Below are 12,142 nucleotides of genomic sequence, written 5' to 3' on the forward strand. Positions count from 1 at the left end.
CAGCAGCTAAACTTCTCAGTTCCATGTGTGGTGCCCTGCCTTTTTGGAAAATGACAATAAATTGACTACCCACCCTTCCTTGCCCTTTTGACTTCGGAACCATGGCTGCCCAAATCTTAGCTTGACCTGTTTCAGTCAGCAGCTCTGGTATTGCTCTGATCCTCTCCCAGAGGGACTGAAGCCTTCCCTCTCTGAACGGGGAAGCTCCCCCTCTAGTGTTCACTGCTCATCAAATGATTCCTCCAACAAATAGAGAGCTGCTCGGTTTTTGGTTCCCCATAGAAGGACATAGCTCGGAGCGACATTTCTAAGTGTTTGATGGCACAAAGAGGAAAAGGTAAGTATAAATCCTACATTTTAAAAACTATTCTTCCTTCTGAGCACCTTGAAAACATCCCGACTGTTCGGCTGTGAAACTCTAAGAAATGCTGCTTGTGCTGCCTTGCAGGCAGAATGCATGGCTGAACACATAGGATGAGTTTGGAAGCTCAAAGATGACCTGGTAGAAAACAGCCCTTTCTTTTGGGAAGTTTGAAGTCTTGTTGTGAATAAATGAATTTTCCTTGAAAGCTGACACCAGGAGCTCTTTCTGTGCAGACCAATTACCAATAGAGGAACAGGACTGGGGAGTCTGGAGGGTTGGAGGCTCCAGCACATTTTTCTCAAGAATTTTCCGAAAAAACAGTAAAAGAATTAAATTCCCTCTATTTGCTGTTACAGAGAGCCTGGGTAAATAAAGTCCCATACAGTAAAAAGCTTATCCTCACTATATCTGATACAGAATTACAGAAAAAAGTGCAGTGGATATCAGTAATAGTTTTAAAGCATGTTGGTCTCAAAGGTTAAAAGTTCAGCCACTTCATTAAATCTAGTGTTGAAGCTTCACTGAGACATAATTCAGAATTTATCATGCAGTTGAAAGTAAGAGAAAGTAAAAACAAACAAAGAAAGAACAAGCCAAAGAAAGAAAAAAGTAAAGCAAAAGTCTGAAATAGTTCTGAGAGGCTAAAACTTCACAGTTAGTTACCAAACTAAAATCTGGAAGGTTTATTTATTTTTAATCATGGAACATAATTTTAAACTAAAAAACAAACAAACAAAGATAGTAAACGTACACAAAATTCTTCAAAGAAGGTACAAAGTATCATACTATTTAAGCAATTGCTTCAAAGTTTGTTTCAAAGGACAGTATATATCTTGGGATAGGTCATATAATTCATTGAATATTCAGATTGGAAATAAGTGGGCACATTAAATTAGTTTTGGCTTTAATTCTCTGAATTTAGGGGAATAATGTAAGCCCTCAACCAATATTTTTCTTAATTTCACTGACTCTAAAAACATGGTTGGTTAATTTTATTCTTGTGTTATAAGGTAATATACACTTTTTAATGACAATACTAAGACTTTTAAAAATTATGATAAATAAGAATGACTCCCTAAACTCAAGGAGGGAGTTCCTTTTCAAGTTTTCAGTTTTAATATTATTTCATGATCAAAATTATCACTATTATCATCATGACTAATTACGTGTCAAGTACCTACAAGTTATATAAATGTACACTCTGTAGGAACCCATTACATTTTGTTATGATGTTGAATTATCCTATTTCGGTCTAATAAAAACCTTAAAATATTTTCTAAAGTAAAGTAAACCATTCTTTACAAACATTTCTTACTTTTTTGTCATTTTTCTCTTTACTGGGGGTCATTTAAAACTAGATTGCTTAACAGAGCAGAAGAAGAACAATGTCTTCAAGCCCTGCAATGTTAGATTATCTTAAGTTTTTCCTATTTTCAATTTTCCTGGTTCTGTGTTTTGTTAAATGCCATTTTAGTGCTCTCTTTGAAAGCTGACTTGAGGGTCTTCTTAAAAAGACCATCATTCATGAACTGATGGGATCAGGTGACTGAGGCCTATCTTTGATCTGCAGGAGCCCCTTTGAAGGTTTAAAGGACTAAAATGGTCCATGGGTCCATTCAGTTTTGAACTTCTTGGATGAGACTGCCAACACATAGGATGATCATTTCCACTGAGCTGAGGGTTTTTCCAGGTGGACAACTCTGCTCTGAACTGGACTGAGATCACACATTCTTCACTCTGGGCAGTTGTTTGACAGGAGTATCCTTCAATCGCACATCCCATACGAGGTTGCATTATGTGACACACAGTGTGAATTAGAGGCAAGCACAAATATAAATGCTACCTTCTTTAGTTTTTTTTTTTTTTTAAGTGATGCTCTAATCCGTTAGTTCAGGCAAACTTCACACCATCAGTAAATTCCAAAGTAAATAGAATGCCATACGTACAGGAAAATTGGATTTTAGGAAATTTTTGTAGCTCAATTTTCTAGTTGTACAAAATTCACATCAAAATTTGTACTATGAAGGTCATGAGTTATATCACCTTGACTAATTTAATTGCTAGAGATTATGCAGCATTGCAAAGGAGAGATGAGGGGGCTCCTATCCATCAAAGTGGTTGTAGCAGAACAAAGGCACACAGAAAAATAAGGACAACAGCAAAAATAAAAGCACAAAATAAATTTAACTACACAGAACCCTGAGGGTCCTTGTACTTTGAACTGATTTATAAGAGGATTATAAAATATGAGAACCATAAGGAACCTTAGAGATGATCTCATCTGCTTTTCTCATTTGCCAAATCTTAGGCCCAGGAAAACTTAGAAAAATAAGTTGCTTGCTTAATATCATGTGGCTACAGAATGCAGAACAAAGCATTGGATCTTGATCTTTGGGTTTCAATGGCAGGGCTCTTTTCACCAAGTGAGCTTCAGTCATGCTGTAAAGGTAGGTAGGGGTGTTTTCACAGAAATAGGATGAAACAGACATTTTTGGAAAGTTTGGAGTAGATGTGAATTATTCAAGGAGATGGTAAATATTTAGAGGGGAGGAAGTTAAATGTTTGTTGGGGGTAGAAAATGTACTTGCTACAGTCTTACCACTCATAACATTCTTAAAACACATAATCTTGGAGTTTACCTTCACTGAAAGAACAACTAGTAAGGTACAATTTGTTATTGAGACTGGGAATTAAAGAGCAAATCATGATTGATTGAAGACCTTATGCTTCTTCTTAACAAATAAACGGGAAAATCTTATCAAGGTATCTCCTTACTAGACAGGTCTCTACAATAAATCCACAGTCCTAGGCAAATGCATAAACACGATTCTTATGAATTATGGTGAAAACTTTGGTCAAGTGGGCTCATTTATTTCTGAAGAAATTATGCATTCATTGATTAGTTAATCAATAGCAACTCCAATGGTGTTGAGACAAGAATAAACTGTTCAATGACTTTTTAATGATAATGGCAAGTTAAAAAAACAAAAGGAAAGGTGGTTGTTTTGAAAGCAGTTTAAGTAGGAAAAAGTCTAGATTTAGTTAAAAGAAAATGGTCATAAGGAGTATAAATGACACCTTACAGAGTTTGACGTCAGTAAGGAAATAAAGAGGGATGTTTACTTGTAGGGAGCAGTGACTTCAAGTGTGGTTCGTTGTTCTCACTGTGCTGCCGAAATACACGAATTAATAATAAACAAGAGTATTGTTGGCATTTACATTCAAAATAAAACTCATGAATTACAGGTTGTTCTTTAATATAAGAACAAATAAAATATATATTAAATATGAATCAAATTGCTTAGAATCTACTTTAAGTTGTGGAAATTGCTAGTCCACGTAATAGACAAGTTATTGTGGACATGCTGGAATTTGATCATTTGATCATTCTGCAGAACATCTATTTACTTTTTAAGAGCTCAGTTTATTAGTTGTCTTCATTTGGAGGCCTTCTTTGATACCCCTGTCCTCGCTTGCACCCTTCCTCCTTGCTCTGCTAGGAACCTAATTCTGTGCTTTCTTTAGACACTAGTCTCTTCCACACTCTGCCCCAACTATAGATTTCCTCATCTCATTCAGCCTCAAAATACGCAAGAGAGGTGATTATATTTTTCTTTTCTGCATCGACCCTGTTCTCAGTGTCTGGCATATAGTAGGCACTCAATAGAAAATCGTTTCATGAATGAAATCATTGGTGTAAAGATTAGAATGAAAAAAAACCTTTGGTTTCCCAGTCTTCATTCTAAAGATTTCCCATTATTTTGTGGATATAGCAATAAAGTTTCCATGACAGTAAACATTTTTTTCAAGGTGAAATGATGTATTCCAAATTGGAGCTACACATGAAAATTATGACCCTTAACTTCAACTCTAAAATTATACAATAATTATAAAACTGCTCTGCTCAAGAATGTCAAAATTGTACCTCTTTTAACAAATGTCTCTTCAAATACTATATGATACTAACTCAAGCATTTTAATCTTATTACATTTTCAGTGTCGTATATTCCAGTTCATGCCATTCATTCAGTGAGTCTTTAAGGACTGCCCTGGTAGTACAGTAACAATTGAATTTTCTTCTCCTCATGAAGTTTACATATGAGGAGAAGAGGCAAATGATAAATAAATAAATGTGGCAAAAAAGCAATGGAAGAAAAGAATAACAAAATATGGGAGTTAAAGAATGCTAAAAAAAAAGGTCAATACTTGAAGTTTCTGTATGTCATATGTATGTTAAACTGAAATGGCAGGTCACCAAGGCTCTGCCTTTGTTCATACAAATATTATTCCATACAGACAAGAGTATGTCATATTGTTCTTCCTTAACTTTTTCTAGAGGTCTAATCTAAGCATGTCCGTTTAAAATTTCAATGTGTTATCAAGTTTATATTGAATGCTCCCCACAATGCAACAGCTTGAGTATTCCACTGTTGGTTATCCTCTAGACATATTCAGGCCAACATAATTTGTAGCAGAAATTATTACTTTAATAAGATTTGAGAGGGATAGGGGAAATGCTCAGAAAATACTGTAAGATAAGATTCTTTGAGAAACAATGGGAATAATGAAGAAACAATAAAAGGTGTATAAGGGCTCCCCAGAAATCATTAGGAAAAATAGAGCAGATGATCTGTTACAAAACTTACACCTTCAGCAAGATATCAGGTAAGTTGGACAGGACTTAAAACATAATATGCACACATCTGTATGAATATGACCTAAGAGAAGAAATAAAAAATGTTATTGCAAATTAGTCATTCTACTTCCAGTATATTCTATAAACCTTAGACTGGAAATGGGGTTGATGGCTTTTAAGTAGGAATTATAAGAAAGAGAACCAACCATGACATGATTATAGAGGCATAGCATTTCAGAGATGAAATAGATCTTTGAAGGACATTTGGATAAACTTCTTAACTTTACAGATGAAACTGAATTGAGGGAAACTGTTGAGTATAGACCACTTTGCAAGAGAGAAGATGTGGACAATGCTGTCACAGTGCTTACAATGAGCTTAGCTGCTTTTCTTACTTCTCTCGTACTTCTTATCACATCATACGAATGTGAACTTCTTGATTATAGGAGCCATCTCTCATGTACCTCTGAAATCTTGCTGTTTAGCACAGAACCTGGTATAATAGTTCTACTGAAATGCTTGATTACTGCCTTGCTAGCTGAAAAAACAAGTGAATGAATATATGGCCAACTCTGTACAGACCATGATAAGTCGGAAACCCAACAACAGAGCATCTGACAAAACTTGACTCAACTTTTGGAAAAATTTCTCTCTCAAACTTAAGAAATAATGAAAAGAATTGCCAGTTCAATCTGAATTCCAAATAAAAATAAAGTCAAAATTATTGAGCGCAAAGCATGTGCCAAACCACTTTATTTGTACTAAGTTGATTTCCCAATAGTCTCCCAAGACATATGTTATCCTCAATGAGAAGAAAAAGTAACCAAGTCTAAGGGAAATGAAATAAATTACCCAAAGTACCATCACTTGTAAACAGCAGAATTAGATTTAAATGCAACTCTGGCTGACTTCACAGACAAGGCCCAATGCCTTTCTGTTCTCCCATTCTCCTTTCTGTTGAAACATGGCTTGGAGAAGTGGTGTTTAAAAACCTAGAAAGGTGTGATATTATTAACTTAGAATTTGTAAAAACTATGGAAAGAAACATTGAATATAATTTAACTATATCCTACTCTTTAAGGAAACACAATTCAAAAATGTTAAGAGAAAAAAGGCTTGATTCCATGGTCATCCATTTTAAAATTGAAGATGGCTCCAGTATTGCAAAAGACTCTGAAACATGAAATTAACAGTAAGTTCACTGAACTACCTTCTTCTCAATCTCAGCTTTGTCACCAGTGTATGATCTTGGGGACATGACTTCTCTGCACTTCATTTTCCTATTTTGTAAAATGGTGATAACAGCAATAGTCTTTCTTATAAAGAAATTGGAGAATTACACGAGATGTAATTACAAAGAAAAGTGTTTAGAATAATGGTTGGGACATAGTAGACATTTAATGAATGTGAGCTATTATATTAAAGAAGAAGAAAAGCAAGTATCCAAATGGTTCCATGATAAAAAACACAGGATCAAACAAATGGCAGTAGAGAGAAGGGAGCAACTCAAGACAGCATGGGACAAAGGCCAATGAAACTAATTGGGACTGAAAAGTCAATTAATTCTCTTTAGGGAGGGGGTTGTGGTAGCAACCTGAATTTCTGAAAAATAAAGTGAATCTGGAAAAGTTGAATTCAGTTTGCCTTGGCTCTTGATGGCATGAGTGGTATGGTCTCAGCAGCCATAGGCTTCTCAGAGAATGAAAATATCAAAAATTAAAAAAGTTAAAATCTAGGGAAAACTGACTAAAATTTACAGGATTAAATATAATTGAAATAAATGCCAAGTTCTACATTTAGATTAAAAAGTCAAAACAATATTGAAAAGATTGGCATTACCTTGGAGACAAATTTGTTTATTGATTATTGAAAACTGTCTTTATTTCCTTTTTAATACTTACCACTATCTCATATTATATTGTGTTCCCATTTTACATACTTGTCTACATGTCTACTTTCTAGAACGTATGTCTACGTTCTAGAACGTATGTTTCCACACAGCAGGGAGCTCATGCATCTTGTCCACAGATGCCCTCCGTGTGCTTGGCACAGTGACTGGCACACAGCAAGTACTCCAGAAATATTTTTTAACCAAGGCATCGATTTTTAAAATAGATCCCCTTCAGCTCACCTTAGTGGGGCAAGGTGCTTAAGCTGTTTAAGCTCCTGAATCTTCATCTCCAAAACTGTTATAATAAACAAGTGAATAGATGTAAAGTGCTGGGCCTCATGCCTGGCACATTGCAGCATCTCATAAATGCTCATTTTATTCTTCCTGTCTAGTGTGGTGGGTACAGGATAAATCCTATACCTTGTAGAGGCGTTTCCTGCTATGGAATGACACAGGACTGGTCTTTAAACGCCATGCTTCATAGACTAGTAATCTTTCATATTTTCTATCTTTGCTAGAAACTCCTAAATTATTTTACAGTGAAATTTGTTATTTACACTATATCTTTAGTAAAATATCGACAAAAAATATCGAAGAAATTCAATTACGGTCCACGTCACTTAACAGCAGGGGCACATTCTGAGAAGTGTGTCCTTGGGCGAACATCATAGAGTGTACTTACACAAACCAAGATGATATAGCCTATTACACACCTAGGCTATATGGTGCTAATCTTATGGGACCACCGTTGTATATATGGTCCGTCGTTGACTGAAATGTCATTATGTGACATATGACTGTCTATTAAATTCAATAAGCACTTATTGGTCCTTATTACACTGTATAAAGATAATACCATCTCTGTCTTCAAAGACTGTGTATGGTCTAGCTGGATGGATTTAGATTAAATAGGTATATTGCAAGAAATATATAAAAATGTAAAGAGGACCTGGCGTTGCCATTATTTTTAGTACATAATTCTTTTTACAAAGTTGATATTGAACCCTTGGAGACATTAATTTTAATACCAATAATTATGTGCTTAGAGTTTCCTTTGGTTGGACAAAAGCACTGCAAAGCAGTAAAACAAATTGCAAGGGTTATTTAGCTGTTCTCTTTTTTTTAACTTCAACTTCAAATGAAAACAATTATATTTGAGACATGCATTTAAGAAATGGGTGAATCATAAGGTCAAATTATCTTTAAACAGAATCAAATGACCATTGAAATCTCTTACGAAAGACATTTGGCTTAGGAAAATTGTTTTCTTTTACTTGAGACTCAGCATTTATACATTTGCTGTTTTAAAATTACTTCTAAAGATTATCTTTGTATTATAATGGAATTGTTGTGCAAATACGGCTTAATACATAAAATGAGAGCTATTACAGTGTCCCTTATGGTTCCATCAGGATCCATAAAGAGCCCTCACAGGTCTCTGTGCAGTCTGCCTTCTGGTGCCCTGGATCTGTGCTGCCATAGTCACCTTCTCCAGTTTATCAGCCCTGAAATAAAAAGCAAATTCTGAGCTCGAGAAGAGGCTGATAGATGTAGCCTAAATTCAATTTAAGAAAATCAAATACTATCAAAGGCTAATTTTGAAAGAAGCCTTTCTACCATTCAAAAACAAGACAAAAATTAAGATATCTTAAAATGCCAGTTGAGTATACTTCTGATTATCAGGGAAAAAGCATAATATGGCAGAAACATTTTCAATATACCCCATTTACTTTCTGCAAGGATTAAAAGTGGATTTTAGGATTTCCAAAGATGAGAGTTTCTATTGGAAAAATGATCTGTACAATAAATACACTTAGTAATGAATTCACTCTTCATTATTTCACAGATTCCTTCTTAGGAAAAAGTATACTGAGTTAAATATACTTTTTCTTCTCATAGATATTTTTAAAACATAAGCAGAGATTCAAATAAATTCTGCTTATTGACCCCATGCTAAATGCAAAATTTCTCCTTTTAAGCTTGGTGGTGAAACTCTTATACTTTAAATAATCATATGAAATAAACTTTCGGAAAGGAAAAACGTATGTTGAACTCTAAAATGTGGTTTAGAGTTCATAAGTTCCATGATGAAAATTTATTTCATTAGTTTAAACAAGCTGCTAGATTTTATAAAAGACATTTTCATATTTCAAATTATTTAAAATGTGATAGGTCTATGGTTTTATTTCAACCTGAAATGATCAAAATCAGGCTACTGAATACCTCATTAATTGGAATCCATTAAAGAAGATAACTAAATTCAGAACCTACTAGTTGAATATGTGATAATAGCTGACATTTTTGTAGTATTAACAGTTTACAATAAATGTCTTTTCACATATTTAATATTTATACGATTAGTGCCATACAAAATGCATACCAAAGGGAAGTTTTCTGTTTTGAAGAGGAATAGTTGGCATACTTTTTTTTTTTTTTAAATGTAGCATTGGAGAACCCACAAACCTGAAAATTGTGCATTAACTAAAGTATTATGAATTCATTTTTTAAGGGGAAAGTAGACTTATGGTTAATTTTAATGATGAGCTATACTGAATTACTTGCACAATAGCACACATGTCTTTGATGATACTAACCTCAGAAATAGATCATTTTAAGCAGCAAAGGCAAAGGCAGCAATTACAGAAGGATGTCAGGTTACAAAAACTGAGCAATTAGACAAGAATTTTAGCAGGGCATGATTCAGTGTAGGTATGGTTTTTTAATATTAATTTCTGATATATCTCTTTATAATAAAATATTTTAATCTCTCTCAAGATCTCTCTAGTTTAACTAAATCCTCCCACCAGATATGCAAACTAGAGCCATGCTAGTCATTTTGGAATTGTAAAAAAGGAGGTAATAACGTGTTGCGTTAAATTCCACTGTTCCAATTCATTTCAATGAGAATCAGTCAATAAAAAGTCCCTGTTTCAGCAAAGGCGGGAGAAGAAACAAAAGGACTTAATGAAATGATCTGTTTACAAAATGCTAAGTGAGGGTTCTACGAGAAAACAGCATTAAATCCAATTTTGGTTTCCTAATGCAATTTAGGAAATCTCATATGCTCCCAGTTTTTGCTTGTCATTTTTTTCATTTTGGTAAATGGACTGAGGCATGTGGTCTTTTTTCCTTAACGTTAAAATTCTTTTAAAAAGCTATTTAACTTTCTTTCTCTTCAACTTTGCTGCAGTATTTCTAAATAGCCTCGAAGAGATAAATCAACGGCTGAACTGTAACCTTACACTTATATACTTGTTAAATGACTTTTTTACAGTCTGTTATTGCTAGAAATTGGATTGCTTTTAAACTAATGCTGTCTGGCGGGCAAAAGTGAGTGAAACCACAAAGCCTGGAGGAACACTAATTACTTGTTTTAATTAGCAGCAACTTTCACTTGAGCATAATCTCCCTACAGGCCACTTTTCGGTAGGTGTGGAAAAAAATCATGTAGGAGCAGACTGATAATCTCTTGCTTGTCCCTAAAAGAGAGCAGAACTCGGCTTCCAGTGTAGACATATCATTCTGCACAAGCCTCTGTAAACCCTCGGGAACAGGGCCGACCAGGCGAGGCTGCCCAATTCAAAGATCTTTAGCAATCAGTTGCACAATAGAGCCCCTTATTTTATGCTGCTACATCATAAAAGTGGTCCTTTTGTTACATTTCCATCCTGAAAAGCGTCTTAATCCCTTTCTTTTCAGACCAGTCTATGGCAAATTCCATTGGGACATCCCATTCGCCACAAGGACTGAAATGACCCACTCCGAAAGCAGCATGTGAAGCTTTGAGCCTTTTTTTGCCCCCTGCCACTCTCCAGAGAACATTAAATCGTACTTTTCATTCCCCTCACCATAGGGGGAACCCCCTTAATGATGACAGAGAAAGAAAAATTCCATCACACTGTCCTATGATACCATTCTGCTGTCAAGCAGGCGTTTCCCCGTCAGAGAATCAAACATGGCTTCCAGCAGGTGGATGGTGCTGAAGGTCGCAGGCAGCCAAATGCAGAGGTTACACGCGGAGGAAGCGCAGGTTCCCACAGCAAATTAAGTCATCTGTGAAGCCTTCTCATTTCCCAGTGACTAAATTTATGACTGCTCTAAAGGGGCCTCATTGCTTGCATGCACATGTGCTTTAATGAAAGTGTCTGAGAGTTTAGAAGAGCCGGATCATCCCAATTAAAAACACATACATGAGCTACAGGTTTAAAGGAAGAGAGCGAAATATTCAAATGTCTTTATGTCACTCCTTTATTACTGATTAAAGAGATAAAAGCTTCATAATTTTTAATAATTTAAAAATGAAGGCTTAAATAATACATTGAACGTGGGTATACTTCTAAAGCAAAGGTGGAGGTATTGGGAAATAATAACATTTTTTTCCTTGATATGAGAAATTATTTTAACTTTTACATTAAGGATACTGAAAGCCCACAATATTATAATTGGGTAATGCTGTTATACATCTTGCTTACCACGCTATGGACTCCTATAGAGCTTGAAATATGCGTTTCATTTAAAAAAAAATCAAAGCCGATTTAAAATGGGCTTTTTGTAAAATTAGAAATACAGTGTAGTAAATTAGTAGTTTTCACTGGATTTAATAACCTTTACTTGATTAATTTCATTCAAATTAAAACTAAAGTTTTCTCATAGATTTTACCAGTATTTAATTGTTTTATTATTTAAAATACCTTTTAAATTATACTGTAGCACCTGCACAAGTGATGAGATTAAATACAATCTATTCCATTTTACACAAATGACTTAGAGAATTGTCTAATAAACTTTCACAAATGTTGACATTTCCAATTGTATATGGTGATATCATTACAAATATTCCCTTGACTTGATTATGATATTTTTTAAAAAATTAGATATTCATTGAACATTTTTTGTTCCTTTTATTGATTAACTTAAGAGAGGCCTTAATTTAAAAACTCTCCACCCCTTTACAGGTGTAACTTTTTGCAAAGTTACATATATACAATCACATACCATAGGGAAATATTTTAGAGAGAGATATATATATATACCATGTGGTAATATCATATACGTATTCCTTTATCTCACACTTAAGGAAATTTCTGAATTACAAAAATAACCTTAAAAAATAAAATCAAATTCAAAACCAAGTACATCAACTCTAGAATACAACAGATATTTTATTCTGCCATTCTTACATTACTCAGGTGGTGCAATTTTCCCATGCTTGGTCATTTAAAATATCAAGGGAAAAGACCCCTCCTAAATG

General features: G+C 34.5%; 1 long non-coding RNA gene across 1 annotated transcript in view; it reads left to right on the top strand.

Moving 5' to 3' along the window:
- The first annotated feature begins 217 nt into the window (after positions 1-217).
- The window catches only part of LOC139075157 (uncharacterized), a 53,587-nt gene continuing 41,662 nt past the window's right edge, over positions 218-12,142 (top strand). The window contains exon 1 of the long non-coding RNA XR_011525278.1: positions 218-337. This is a non-coding gene — a long non-coding RNA (uncharacterized lncRNA). The remainder of the gene's footprint in view (positions 338-12,142) is intronic.

This window comes from Equus przewalskii, chromosome 13 (assembly GCF_037783145.1).
Source record: "Equus przewalskii isolate Varuska chromosome 13, EquPr2, whole genome shotgun sequence".
NCBI lineage: Eukaryota > Metazoa > Chordata > Mammalia > Perissodactyla > Equidae > Equus > Equus przewalskii.